This window comes from Apteryx rowi, unplaced genomic scaffold (assembly GCF_003343035.1).
Source record: "Apteryx rowi isolate R43461 unplaced genomic scaffold, aptRow1 scaffold_86, whole genome shotgun sequence".
NCBI classification, from domain to species: domain Eukaryota; kingdom Metazoa; phylum Chordata; class Aves; order Apterygiformes; family Apterygidae; genus Apteryx; species Apteryx rowi.
Genome location: NW_020451160.1, coordinates 182,234 through 196,015, shown reverse-complemented (window position 1 = coordinate 196,015; position 13,782 = coordinate 182,234). Strand labels below are relative to the sequence as shown.

Below are 13,782 nucleotides of genomic sequence, written 5' to 3'. Positions count from 1 at the left end.
TGCTCGGTCTGCAAACGCCTGCTGCTCTCTCTTCCCTGCCGCCAGCTTCTCCCGCTCCCCCTTTGCCCTCCCACATTGCCTCTCCGCTTCCCCGCACACGCCGGGTGCAATGAGAAATGTACTTGGCTCCCGATCCTCGAGTGGGAGGTGAAGGCAGAAAACCGAGGCTCCAGCTCCAAGGCGTGTGGGATGTGGCTGATGGCACATCCCCACCCTTGACTCCGCTAACCGTCTCTGAGGCTACGGCCCAAACCCCAAATCTGACCCCTCGGCCGCTGGGGACGGCCAGCCTGGGCCCCCCGGTCGCTGGTACCGGTGCCTGTGCTGAGCCCGACACCCGGCCCCGGCGCATCCCGGGCACCGGGCAGCCAGAGGTGCTCCAGGAGGCAGAGCTTGGGGGGACATGGGAAGGGTGGCAGGGAGAGCCCACAAGCTTCGGGGAAGCAAAGGGGACCTGCAGGGGCTGCCCAGGGCTCCCAACTTTAGCACTGATGTAAACGCATGAGGCTGAAGAGGACCTCTTGTCCAGACCCTCAGGACACCAGGCAACCTRGTCAGAGGGGGAGCAGCCCTGGGATTTTAAGTAAAYGAAGGCTGAAGGCATCTGCGTGGGGAAGCCCAAGGTATTTGGAGGAACAGCCTTGACTCCTGCCCCTTTTTCCTTGGAAGCGCATAGCGCGGTAGGCATAAGTCASTGACGTGGCTCTTTGCCATTTTTGCTCCCGTCAGCATCCTGTGGGGTATTGCAGGAAGGTGCCTGCATGCATGGCTAGGTGTCCTTCCTCCTCCGTCCTTCCCCTGCGCCCAGCCTCTCGTGTCCCCCCCAGAGACCCCACCAACCCAGCCGCCCAGGCATGTTGGACTGGTGGCCCTGAAGGCTGCTGAAGCGAAGCCCCCGTCACCGGACCGACTCGCTTGGCATCACCCACCGCGCYGCAATGCCGCTCTCCCTCTCTCTCCCTCTCTCTCTAACACAGCCCTGCTGCCAGCTGGGAAGCCCTGGCCTGAAAAGGAATAACAAGACTTTAGGAAACGGCTTTGCAGTGCCTGCTACAGCCAGCCGCCCGGGAGGCAAGGATTTAGCCTAAAGCCTGTATAAATGCTCTGTACTTATTGCAGGTTTCCTTCCCCCGGCTTCTCTGCTCCCAGGAGAGCTGTGTGCAAACCTGATGCTCCAGCTCTGCCCACACGCCCTGGCTTTCGGCTGGGCTGCGGGGGGGGGGATGGCAAGGCGAGCTGTCGGTTGTGCTGCAGCAGGAACCAGCTGAAGGAAAACACGATGGGGAGGTTAAAAGGGGCTATAAAGCCACCAGGACCTCCCTGGATCAGGCCCAGGTTGCATCGCTGTCCATGGCCTGCCTGGCYGGGTCGTGCCGTGCAGGGGATGGAGAGCTCAGCAGCACCGCGTGGTTGTTTGGTGGCCACGAGGAGGTGGTGAGCCTGCGTGGGACGCAGTGGGACTCTGCTTTAATCAACTAGCCATCACCCATGACCTTGGCACACACCTTCACTCACAAGTGCCAGGAGCAGAGGGAGACCCCTTGCTCCAAGGGTTCCCTCCAGCTCTGCATCCTTAGCGCGGCTGGAAAGAGCCAGGCCAGAGTGGTCGCAGCGCCGGGAGCTTGTCCCCCCTGGCCTGGCCCTGGCTAGCCCCGGGGAACTGAAACCCAAGCTGTTTGCGTAGCACAGCGCCTGGGCAGACATTCCTCTTCTGATTGAAACCAGACCTCATGCGACGCTGCCGAAGCTGGTGGGGAATGAACTTCAACCGAACCAGACAGACTCTCCTTCTTAAATGGAAATAGGTTTCATCTGCTCTGGGTCATCGGCTTCCCAAACGGGCAGAAGCCCAACTGATGCAGCTTTGCAGAGGGACCAAGGTCTGCGGCGCCGGCGAAGCAAACCGCTGAGTCGAACCCTGCCCCTGAGACCCCGCCGCCACCCTCTCTCCAGAGGGGACCCCACTCCCACGGGCTGCTCCTGGGTCACCTGGCACCTTCAACCCACCCCTCGCGTGATCCCAGACCATGGGGCGGTCTGCCAGGGACATCAGCTTAGGAGGCACTTGCGAGGGGGCCACGTTGCAGGGGAGCCATGATGGGGGCCCGTGGCCGGGCAGGGACACGGTGGCGGATGTAGGGGTGGACAACACTGCCGAAACTCCTGGAAAGAGAGTACTGGATGAAGATGCTCAGTGTCAGAGCCGGACTTTGGTCCCGTTGGCTGCCGTGGGCACAGGAAAGGACAGTGAGTGAGATCGGAGGGACAGCGCAGCCTCCCGTGGCCTTCTCAAAGCTTGTCTCAACTTTCCAGAAGAAAACCCCCCAAACCCTACCAGCCCACACAATTAAAAAAAAAAAAAAAAAAAAGAAGAGGGGATTAGGAAATCCAATGGAACAAGAGGAAGCAGAGAGGCCTGTGGGGCTGCGTGCGGAGACCTGCTCCGGGGCCGCGCCAGGAGCTGCCTGCGTGGCGGCTCGCCCACGGACACCCTGCCACCCGGGTGCTCACAGGCAGGGCCGGGACGGGGAGAAGCGGCTGCGGCAGCCCGGGAGGGTGCTAACCACGAAGCCGACCCGGGAACTGTTGCAAAACCCCCAGTCCCACCCGGAGATTTTCGGGAACTGAAACTCTGTGATGCAACTTGCAGCGACGGAGGGAACCCAAGCCCTGGCTGGCGGGACGGGGGCGGCCGCAGGAGGGAGAGGAATTCGCCACCGCGCCGCCCAGCCCTGCGCCGGAGTCACGAACGCAGCCCCTATCAGAGCCGGACCCTTCAGCTGTAAGCGAGGATGACAGGGTTATTGGGAAACAAGTCGACACTTCCAAACAGATTCTCTTTGCTGCTCTTTTCCTTTCTGAAGCTGGTCTGAGCGTGGCAGGGGTTGCTGAGGAAAACCAGCAAGCTAATATATTCATGTCATCTTGCATTTGGTGCCAGGACATGAAGTAAACACTGTCAGGGACCTAGCTCAGGTTCAAAGACAAACCCTGTTTCTTATTCCGGTCACATTATCCATGCTCCCCATACAGATTCATTGATTCATATCTTAAAAAGAAAAGCCTTCAAAACCCATTAAGTCTGTCTTGCTGTTCCAGCCCTGCTCTCAAGGGCTAGGGCAAGAAGCATTAACTAATCTGCTCACATTACCTTGCCTCTGAACCAAGTATCTCTCCGTGTCAGTCAAGCGTGTTGGGAACTGATATGCTCCCGCGCACAGCAAGCTTCATCCAGCGAGTTTACTGAATGCCAAATAAGTGGAGGAAGAGGCACTTAGAGCTCGCTCCCCGGTGGGTGAACTCCSTTCACCGGGCTCCTTCTGGCACCCGGAGAGGCTCCAGGGATCATTTCTGCCGGACCAGCACATCCATACCTGGGTTGGAGAGCAGGGTGGCAGGGACGGGAGACCCGCCTGGCTGTGGGGAGAAAGTGGATATCCCTGCTTGTGGCCGGGGGAGCAGGACCTGCTCACCCTCCCTTGCACCCACATCATCTGTGGCTCTGCTGCTGGCACGGGACTTCCACAAGTATCTGGGAGGATGATACGAGGCCAGGAAAGCCTCTGATGAGCTCTGAGCTTACGTCCTTCCACCTTGCAAAGCTAGACACTGCCAGGAGTTGCCTACATCCTCCCATCTCAGCCTGAGGCACGCAGTGAGGACAGTCCACGTTATGGTCTTCCGTTTGCTTACAGAGGTGGGAAAGCTATAAATGAGTCCATGAGGGAGACATTTCCGTGACTCTCCAACATGCTGCTCTTTCTCAGGGACTCAGATGCATCTGGGACACGAGAGGGGACCGTAGCAGGGAGCTTTCTGGTGCCAGCCCCGGCTGGGTCTGAGCGAGGGGAGAAGAGCTTTCCAGCGGCAATGTCCTCGTGGAGATTGCAAAAGCCACGCTGCCTATTGCCAGGGAAAAGAAGGTCCTTTTAGCCTCTTGGGCTCCAACTCGGCSAGCAGTTGCTGTTTATTTGGCTCCAACAGCTTCACAGCATACCAAAACGTGCTCCTGGGAGCGCAGAGCGCTGCGGAGCGGCCGAGCGGGGTGCTGGGCTCCGCACCCCTCCGAGCGCCCGCGCCTGCYGGAGGTCTGCGCGGCCGAGCGCCTGGGCGCTCCCCGGGCCACGTTGCGCAAGGCAGCCTCCGCACCCCTCCAGCCTGTCACTCCGCTCGGGAAGAAATTATTCACTCTCATTTCTGGCTGGAAGAGACGTTTGAGATGTTTCCTCCACTGCGTTCCCAAAGGCTCTGGCTTCCCACCCTGCCGGTGCCAGCACCGAGGCTGCTCCCTCAGCCCCCGTCTGACCTCCCAGTTCAGGGAAGGGGCTGTTTACTGGATGGGCTAAGAGGGATTTTGTTTTACTGACGTGTCAAGGCTGCTTGCGGCCGTTGTTTTCCAGACTCAGAGCACTCTGAGATGCTGTTGCCACCGCGTGGGGATTAGTCACATCGTTGGGCTTGGAGGGCTTCTCCAGCCTGGGCTGGACATGGGTCTAAAGCCAGGCTCTTCTGCAAGGTCTGCCTTGCCTCTGGTTCAGACCCGATCAGTTATTGAACCTGGACTGATCTGGGATGCTTGGATCTGGTCCTGGTTTTGAAACCCTATTCTGGGGGACCACCTGGGGAAGCGAGTGCGCGCTGCTCCCTGCCTGCTCCTGGGGCTCTGACCAGGGCCAGGACCCCCTTCGCGCAAAATTAACCCCTAAGCATGTGGTGCCTGTGCCTGAACATGTGTGGGCACATATATGTGTGTGTTTTCCCTTCTCTCTCTCTTACAGAGGTTTCTTTCATGGTTGTTCTTTTTAAACCTAAACCCACAAAGTTGCTAGACTCCAGAAGAAGCATTTGGCATCAGAATGGGCTGAGCTGGGACAGCAGGTGTCAAAGCACTTCCCTGCCCATGGACAGGGAAAAAGGAAGCAGCTTAGGGGGAGACAAAATTTTCCAGGTGAGACTTTGAAAACCGGCTCTGGGGTCTGGGAAGAGACCGTGGGGCTGGAAGGGAGAGCTGTGCATGTTGCCTCGGGGCTGGGTGCTGGGAGAGGGCGAAGGAGGAGGYAAGCAGAGCACCGGGGAGGGGAGGATGCAGACAAGGTCTCGGGATCARCTGGCTGAGACGCGTCCATGGGGAATTACACACAGGCCTGAGCCTGTCAGATTAACGGAGACGGGGAAGGGAGGAGCGGGTTGAGGCAGGGCTGGTGGGAAGAGGGAAACCAGGAGACAGCCCTGGCCAGAGAGGAAGAGAGAGCAGAGGAGTGGGGAAATGGAGGTGGGCAGAGAGGGGAGGGAGGCACCTGTGCAAGGGGGGAGCAAAGGGCAGCGTTCGGCCCTGGATGTGATGGGAGCCGGCAGGGCTGGCAGGGGGCAGGAAGATGGGCTGGGAGATCCAGGGGTGGACGGGATGGAAACAGGCTCAGTCCACCACAAATTGCCCCCGGAGTCGGCCTGGCCATGGCATGAGTCAGTGGCCAGGCAGGGAGGGCGCATGGGAAGCCAAAGCCAATTAAGTGCTCAAGAGGTCACGGGGCAGCCGCTCTGCTCCCTCCCATCCGAAGGTCAGAGAAAAGCGCCCTCATTTGTTGCCTGTTAATTACATCTGATCCTGCTCTAATTCCTCCTAAAACCAGCCCGGAGAGCCTTCGGGTGGCTGCCGGGCAGAGCAGTCCGCCAGACAAGGCTTGCGTGTGGATCGGGCACAGCCGACAGCCAGGGCCCAGCGAGGAGACCCTGCACCCAAACAGCCTCCGGGAGGGATGTGAGAGGCCGGCAGCGCTACGTGGTGATGGAGGAAGAGCCATGTGCACCACCGTCCTGCTCATCGGCACGCTGATCGTGATGCTGCGGCGCCGCTTCTTCAACAAAGTCGAACCGTATGTCCTCCCCCTGCCCTTCCCGTCTCTTTGGGGGCCCCATGGCTGCGGATGCGAGGGGTAAGGGAGGCCTAGGGGTGGAGGATCTTGCTATTCAGCCTAGRATCCATGCTTGGAGATGCTTGGTTTCCTTCCAGTTTTGCTCCTCTGGGAGACACCAGGCAATGCTGCCTTGTGCTGGGCAGAGGGAGCCTAATGTGCGATGGGCTGCTGCCTCCTTCCAGTTATACTAGCGCAAGCAAGGAAAAGTGCAGGATCGGTCCCTTCCCTTCMTGGCGTGAAGGGACAGGGCTGAACCCCTGCAATGCCTGAACCCTTTGCATGTGCCGATCAAGGCAGTGGTGGTTTCCTGAACAAACCAGCCCAGCACCCTGCTAATTTTCCAGATGAACAGCTTAGCTGCATGCTCTTGTCTTCGTGCCTCAGCTTGGGAGCAGACTGCACAGTGCTCTCAGGCACGGGGACACGTTCAGGCTGCCAGCGACACCCCATCAAYGCTGAATTTCCAAACCTTCACCTGGTGTAAAGTAGCCACGGGTCCTGCTCAGGCCCCTTGGGTACGGGGAGTTGTGCGAGGGTCTTGGTACGCAGGATGCTCACGAGCATCAGCCAAGCACCAGCTCTCCYGAGCCCCGTTGACCTCAAAAGAGCCTGCAGCCACCACCATGCAGCTGTGGCCCTGTCGTGCTGTGTGCTGCCTGGGCTCACGCACACACACACATGCACGCACACACACACACACACACACGCACACCCCGGCTCCGCAGCGACAGCAGGGAGCAGATGGGAAGGGACTTGCTGCAGTCCCGCAGCAAGGCAACGACGAGCCGTGACCGGAGCGCACGGCCCCTGGGCCCCCTCCTGCCCGCGTGGGCTGCTCCAAGCTCTCCGCCACGGCAGAGCACCGCAGCCCTCTCCAAAGCCAGGCTCTGCTCCGAGAAGTTTCCGCTGTAGAYGCACAAATCTATTTACCAGCGGAGACTGGAGACATCTGAAAGTGGGGAGGTCAAATTGGCACTTAATGAGCCAATTAAGGCAGGAGAGGGAGAACGGAGATTCGAAGCAGGGAAGGCATCTCCTGGCCTGCGTGACCTCCGGTCCTTCCCCTGCTACCTGCAGCCAAGGGCGAATTAAAGACTTATTAATTGCYGGAGCGAACATGCTCCCACTGCAGACTCGGAGGCTGTCTCTGGGGGAGACGGCTGCAAGAAGGATTACGGAGGCGGACCAAGAGGCTGGCAGAGCTGATGGCCTGCAGGTCTGTCCGTCCAGGAAGCTGTAGGGCGAGTGGGGAGCACCGGCCGCACGCACAGGCTGGGTACGTAGCCAGAGAAGGAGCCACCTTCTGTGTGAGCCGCAGGGATAGCGTCCTTGCTGATGGGAGCAAGCCGGGGGAAAGCATAAAAATCATATGAGGAGGTAGGATGGAGCCTAGAGACAGAGAAGCTGGGGCCAGTGGGACATGGGGGCCGAGCTGGCTATGTCCTCGCTCGGGGCAGGACCAGCACCCCTTCCACCACGACTATAAACCGGGGCCCTGCAGCCTGCTCCGACCTCGCACCTGCCTACCATCCTCATCATCACCGTGCGGCAGGAGCGGCCGGTGTGTGACAGCCATGCGGTGGCAGTGAGGCTGGGGCGCGGGGAGGGGACGTGCTGGTGCCGGACCAGGAGCTCGAGGATGGACTCCGCACCGCGGAGGTGGCCCGCGCAAGGGCTCTCCACCATGGCGTGGTGCCCGCGGGGAAGAGTCGCGGGTGCGACGGCCGGGGGAGCCTTCCCCTGAGCCACGCTGCCGCTTTCAGACAGGCGTCTGGCCCTGGCTCAGACTTCAGCCCGYAGAGAAGCTGTACGTGGCTAGGTTTGTCCTGTCGGTGATTAATTGCTCTCACTGTTAAAGACCACTGGCTCCCGAAAGTACACGACCAGCAGGCCACATCCCATCTGCTTCGGCAGCCTGTCTGTACCCGAGAACAGGCCCAGTTGTGCGGGAAAGGCAACAGGTTTTCTAGTTGCTCCTTTTTGGACATCCGTCTACCCACCTCACTCTGTGCTGACACAAACCAGTGCAGTTTCACTGACAGGTTTGTACTAGGAGAGGAATTGTCTCCAGCCTTTCGTATTTCGGAAAACAAAAGCGACAGGAGTAAGAGAAAGAAGGGATGTCAATCAGGGCTTGTGGGGAAGGGTGGGAAGCAACCAGGGAAGACTGAACGGAGGCTTCGGAGGGACACGGTGGAGGGAAGATAGCCTCTTCRGATCATAAACAGCCCTACGAACAGGATTTCCATCACATCTGCGCTGTTTTGGCGGCAGTATCAGGCTAGACCCATGGATTAGAGATGTCTCTGTTTGAAAACCAGCACAGAGTGAAGAAAAAGAAAGGAGTCCGCATTTTACATGGGCTACAGCTGCCTCGGTGGAGGAACGTCCCTCTGGCGCTGACGTTCCCGTGTGGGGAGCAGGGCGCGCGTCCTGGGCRAAGGACACGCTTGGGCACAAATGAACAGCAGAGGCAAGATCAGATTATGTAAAATCCCCTGCTCACTTGACCTCCTTCACCTCCTGCCTTCTATTTATACGCCTGGGGTCTGCCAGGGACAGTTGCCTTCAGCCCCGGGCGCCCTTGGCCCGCGCTCGCAGGGCTGGGCTGCTCAGCCTTGAGCCCGTGGGGTCAGCGTTGGACCCCGGAGCTGGCCGAACACCACTGGCTCGAAAGGAGAGGCCTGGAGGGTCCCTCCTAACACCCCAGCTGCAGCTCTGCCATTCCCCCTCGCTGGAGGTGAAAGGCAAACCGAAATGCCAACCTGGGCTAACCTCCCCATCGAGGACCGGGGAGGCCAAGGTGCGACTCCTCGGGCTTCAGAGCTTGCGTTTGCTCAACGAGCGGTGATTTATTCTTTGTTTTTTTGTACTATTCGGTGAGAACGTCCTGGCCGGGGCCAGGGCTGCCTATGGACAGCTGCTCTGTTTGCCTTTCTCATGTTCTTCCCCTGCCCTGTTCCTGCTGGAGCACGTTGCCTTTTCAGAGGTGTTTGTTTATGGGCTGCTCCCRAGCGATACGTGGGTTCGGGAAGACGGAGATGTGACACAGAGCCTAGGATTTGGTTTCGGTCCTGGTTCAGCATGGGGGGACGCAGGGCACAGATCGCCCGAGGGAGTGCAGAGAGGAGGATGCCTGGAAGAGGCAGGTCTGCAAGGAGGAGACGTCCTCCGCACAGAGGTCCTTGGAGAGGGAACAAGTCTGGGGCTTCGTGGGGACGAGCCAGACTATGACAAAGCAAAGAGGGACTTTGGGGAAGAGAAATGCGGATTTACCCTTACTGCTGCTCTCTCAAGACAGGGTGGACATAAGTCCTGCAGGACCCCAGCAGGGTTATTTTCCTCGGAAAGGGGTCTGCACGGGGAGSCCGGGCTGCTGGGCTCCACCTAGCCCGTGGGGAGAGGGAGCCTTTCCAGCCCCAGGAGGGTGCCCGTGCTCTTCTCCCAACAAGGACACCCTCGGGGTGCCCCTCACCCCCTGTGGCAAGGCAGGAACAGCCCCTTTGCACCTCGGGCTGGAGAAAACAGAGCCRGTAGCTTGACATCGTCTGGATGTACCCTTCCAGCCCGGGCCTCTATGGGAAGCAGGACACGACCTCCTCATTTCCATCGCCCAGGCACGGTTGGCAGCCGAGAGCAGCGGCGCACGGCTCTGCACCTCCRGGCTGGAGCAATCAGCGCGCAGCAGGCATGCACAGACAAGTGTCAGCTGAATTTCTGTATGACTTTAAATACATTAGCGAGGCCACAAATACAGCTCCAAAGTGCTGCAGGCACAGCCAAGCCGATAAATAACTCCCAAACCAAGCAGCAAGAAAACAACCCCCCACCTCCTTCTACTGGAGACAAGGCAAGCCCTGGCTTTAGCCCACCTTCCTCCTTGCACATATAGAGCGAGCGAGCGGATCGACTCTCTCCCTCGCCGCGTTTTAATCCAGTATCCCAAGGGTCAATTCTGTACCACTTCTGCGGAGTCATTATCCCGCCTGTTATATAAATGTCTGGGCATGCACAAAAGGCRGTGCTGATACAGTGGCTCCGACACCAGCTCGCTCCGACACCTGCTTTTCAGCTGGAGAGAAAGCCGAGCACAAGAACATCTCGAGAGCTGTCGCACAGAAGGCTGCTGTCTTTCAGGCTGAATGGGGGGCTAAATAGCTCTCGCTTTGCCTTTCGAATCTCATTTCTAAATGCAATTAATACTGGCACATGCATAATGAGAGACTGACGAGTGAATACAGACTCCGGCAATAAAGAAGCCGGCCCCAAGTGCTATGTAAATATTACAAATCCTCGCTAGGAGCTGACCCGGGGAAGACAGCTTTCCGATGACTAAACCCAAGTGACAATACGACTGGATTCCTACATCTGTCACAACACTACCTGCTGATACATAACGAGCACCGCTAAAACAGCCAGCTCTCGCTGCTCTTCAATGCAGCGAAAATGTCTATTTGTAGGATGTAATTAATCTCTTCTTCAAAATCAGGAACCTTAGTGTCCTTGGTAACAACATGCCAGTGACTCAGAGTGCGTCTCAGGCTTTTTCGCCTGATTTTTGAGTGAGTTATTGAAAGTGACCCCAAATTTTAGCACTGAAAAATGCAATACTTTAAAAGTGGAAAAGCCAGCTGGGTGTGAGGAGGGGTGGAGAGGTCGTACCCGCTTCTCGGCTCTCTGCAAGGCTCCTTTGGTAGTTTAAGGAGATTCCTGGACCTATTTCAGCCACGTTCCCTAAACAGAAACGAACTCTGCTCTAGAGCTACCTATTTCTCTGCTTGCGGTTGGGGAAGGTCCCCGCGGCGTGCTGGGACCGCAGCATCCCTCGGGCTCCCGGTGCCCCCCGGCAGGTTTCTCTAAAACCACAGCCAGGAGCCCTGGCGCGGGAGGGGGCTGCGGGCAAGCGAGGCTGGCAGAGCCCCCGGCGCCTCCGAGAGATGCCCACGCACCGGGGCATCGCCCGCTCCCGCAGCCGCCCCGCTCCGAGCGCGGCGAGACGGCGCTGGGACCGCCCGAACGCGCCCGGGGGCCGTATCTGCTTTCTATGAATTTCAGGGGGAAGCGGCCGCTGCTGGATTTCATTCACTGACCCAGTTCCAAAGCCCAGGGGAAGGACGGGCCGTGATAAAGAGACAGCTGGTTGGAAAGAGTGGGTGATGGAGGACTTGCATGATTTATTCATTTTTTGGCAAAAAGGAAAAAAAAAGGAAAAAAGAATTGTTGGCTAAAAAGAGCATTTTCGAGGCCAAACAGTGCTGCAGCAAGGCCTCGCGGGGCTTCTGCTAAGGTGCTTGGTCCCTCTGCGAGGGCCATCCCTGCCCTCTGCACGCTGCTCGGCAGAGCCGGGGGGACACGGGGGAAAGGGGACTTTTGCTGTGCCAAACACCGTCTCACCCCCGTCCCCTCCGTCCTCCAGGCACCCCGAGGGAGAGGAAGAGACCAGGAGAGAGGCTGGCTCCGACCCTCGCACCAGGTAACACCGCTGCGGAGAACAAGCCAGGCGGGATGCAGTGGGAGAGCTGCGGATTTGGGGAAACGGCGGAAAGAAAGCTCTAGCCTGGGGTGAAGCTTGCTCTTCGCCTTCCCGCTCTGCCGCCTCGTTGCAGCCCCGCTGAGCGCACCAGGGACCGCAGGCATTTTGATGATGGCATCATCTTCCACGTTTCGCCCAGGATTTATCGGTCCCTGCCTACCTGTGAGGCTGTGAAGGCTCTAGGAAAGCGGTTTTTTTTCTGGGGGGGAGGAAAGATATATTAGAGAGACACGTTGAGCCCCAAACCAGCAGATCGGAAGGGAAAAGCCCCTTTTTCTGGTGATTTTTGGGGACTGATGTGACTTTGTGTCCCATGCAGCGACCCCAGGGAGTGAGGGCTGGCTCCGGGCTGTCTGTCCGTCCGCGACTCCCACCAAAGGTAGGGTAAATCGCGCTGTTGTCTCGGCCCCGGGAGCAAACCTTTGGTGTCGAGGGGGAGGGACGCTGGCCTGGCCTGGGGCAGGCGGCACGTGATTCGGAGGGGGAATTGGGGCCGGGGCTGTCCTTCATATTCGCCCTCCAGCCCACCAGCAGAGCCCAGCAAACGGGTAACGCTCTCCCCTCATCCTTGTCTTGCAGCTCTCCCATGCCCTGCGGCCAGCACCCATCACGTCCCAGCCTCGGCCCGTCCGGAAACCCCCCGCGAGCCACCTTTTCCCCACGCCGTCTAGCCACGCGCCGACGAACCCACACGATCCCGGCTTCCTTCCCGGGACTGAGCGGGGAGCGGGGCTCCATGGCGGCGTGGGGCGGAAACGCGGCTGCCCGCAGCCCGCGGCACCGGCACCGGGGCCGGCAGCCCCACGCAGCTCGCGGCGGCGATGCCGTCCGGCAGCCGTAACGCCGCCTCCGCGTGGGGGGCCACCGGGGAGCCGGGMGGACATCCTGCTCCCGGCGCTCGGGCTCGCATGCCCGCTGCAGCTTTCCCGTCTATATAAATACGTTAATAAAAGATCAGTTTGCAGACGCAGCTTGCTGTAGATGACAGCATTAAAGGCGCATCTGTTTCTGCTAAGCACCGGTCTCGTGCTGGGTTTATTTGGTCCATTTGCGGCAGGGAAGAGTTGCTTTCGGCATTCAAAGATGTCTCATGTCTGGGAGAAGTGGCGGGGGGAGATGTATTTTTGGCTCCATTTAGCCGCAAAAATTTGGTTTCAGAATAAAGAAAAATATCCCTCTTTTCTGTTTGCTGAAAAAAAGCCAAACTGAGGCAGACGATTGCTGCGCAAGCCTTCGTTTGTTTGAGAACCCGGTTTCCTGTTGGAAAAACAAATGTTCTGATGGGAAAAGTCTATCAGCATGTATTGATCAGTCACCAGGACCGCTGGACTTGCAAACATTGGCTTACTCTTAAATCGAATTGAAGAATCCCAAAGTCCCCAAAGGTTTTGCCAATGTGAGCGAGGCAGAGGGAGACAAGTCTGCGGGTTTTGGTGAGCGAAAGCGCTACATGGCAGAAGCCTGACTGCGGACGCAGCCGCACCACCCAGACCTCTGCGGGTGCAGGTTTGCAGTGCCAAATACACCCCCTTTACACCCAGAACGGGCAACCTGCTCCCTTCTGAGAGCTGAGCAGACCTTCTGACCACCATTGACAGGCCACGTGCAACACGCAGCGACCGGGAAAGGAAAGCGCGTGTTCGGCGACGGTGGGAAACGAGCCCGGATGTGCCGGGCTCTGCCCTCGGCCAAGGGCAGCACCATCTCCCCATCCCAAGGGCAGCACAGGTCGGCTCCCCGCCGCCGAGGGAAGGCCAAGCATGAGGACCAGAGCTCCCAGCAGCTTGGTTTCCCACAGCTGAGAATTGCACAAACGCCTACAGAGTTTCCCTAATAGGTTTTTTTTTCCCCTGAAGCTTTTTAATTAAGCCTTTACAACCTCGACTCACTTTTAACAATTTTAAATTTTTTTTGGTACTGGAATGATTATGTTAAGGAAGAATAAACCTGCTTTTTCACCTGGAGCCTTCCTTTTGTCGCAGATTAAAAATAAGACGGAGAGGCAATAACGGCAGGACTTGGGGGGGGGGGTCAGGTGATAAATACAACGTAGATGCACTGAGGACAGTGCAAAGAGACTGGGGGCTGGAAAGGCAAAAGCTGATCTGGACTGAAGCCTCGAAAGCAGAATCAGCTCCTCAGATGATATAAATCAGCTGGACTCCCTTGACATGCCTGCATTGCTGTAGCGTGGTTTTTAGGTATTGATTTAAGGGAAAATAAAGGTCAAGGGCTTAGCTGCACTGCATATATCAGGGCTGAGCCTCTCAGCGCTAGAAGAGGGAAGAGCCTCAGCATCCAAACCATGTCCTCAATGGTGAGCAAGAAGGATGG

At 58.3% G+C, this 13,782-nt stretch overlaps 1 long non-coding RNA gene across 4 annotated transcripts; it reads left to right on the top strand.

Moving 5' to 3' along the window:
* Positions 1-2,434: 2,434 nt before the first annotated feature.
* On the top strand, positions 2,435-13,364 carry LOC112977754. 4 transcript variants are annotated; one of them, XR_003257631.1, is made up of 5 exons: positions 2,440-5,873; positions 10,971-11,064; positions 11,332-11,388; positions 11,768-11,827; positions 12,028-13,364. It is a non-coding gene; the product is annotated as an uncharacterized LOC112977754 (long non-coding RNA). The 4 variants fall into 4 exon arrangements; XR_003257630.1 differs by lacking the exon at positions 10,971-11,064 and having other exon boundaries at positions 2,450-4,948; positions 5,631-5,873; XR_003257629.1 differs by having other exon boundaries at positions 2,435-5,873; positions 10,971-11,388.
* Positions 13,365-13,782: the final 418 nt, after the last annotated feature.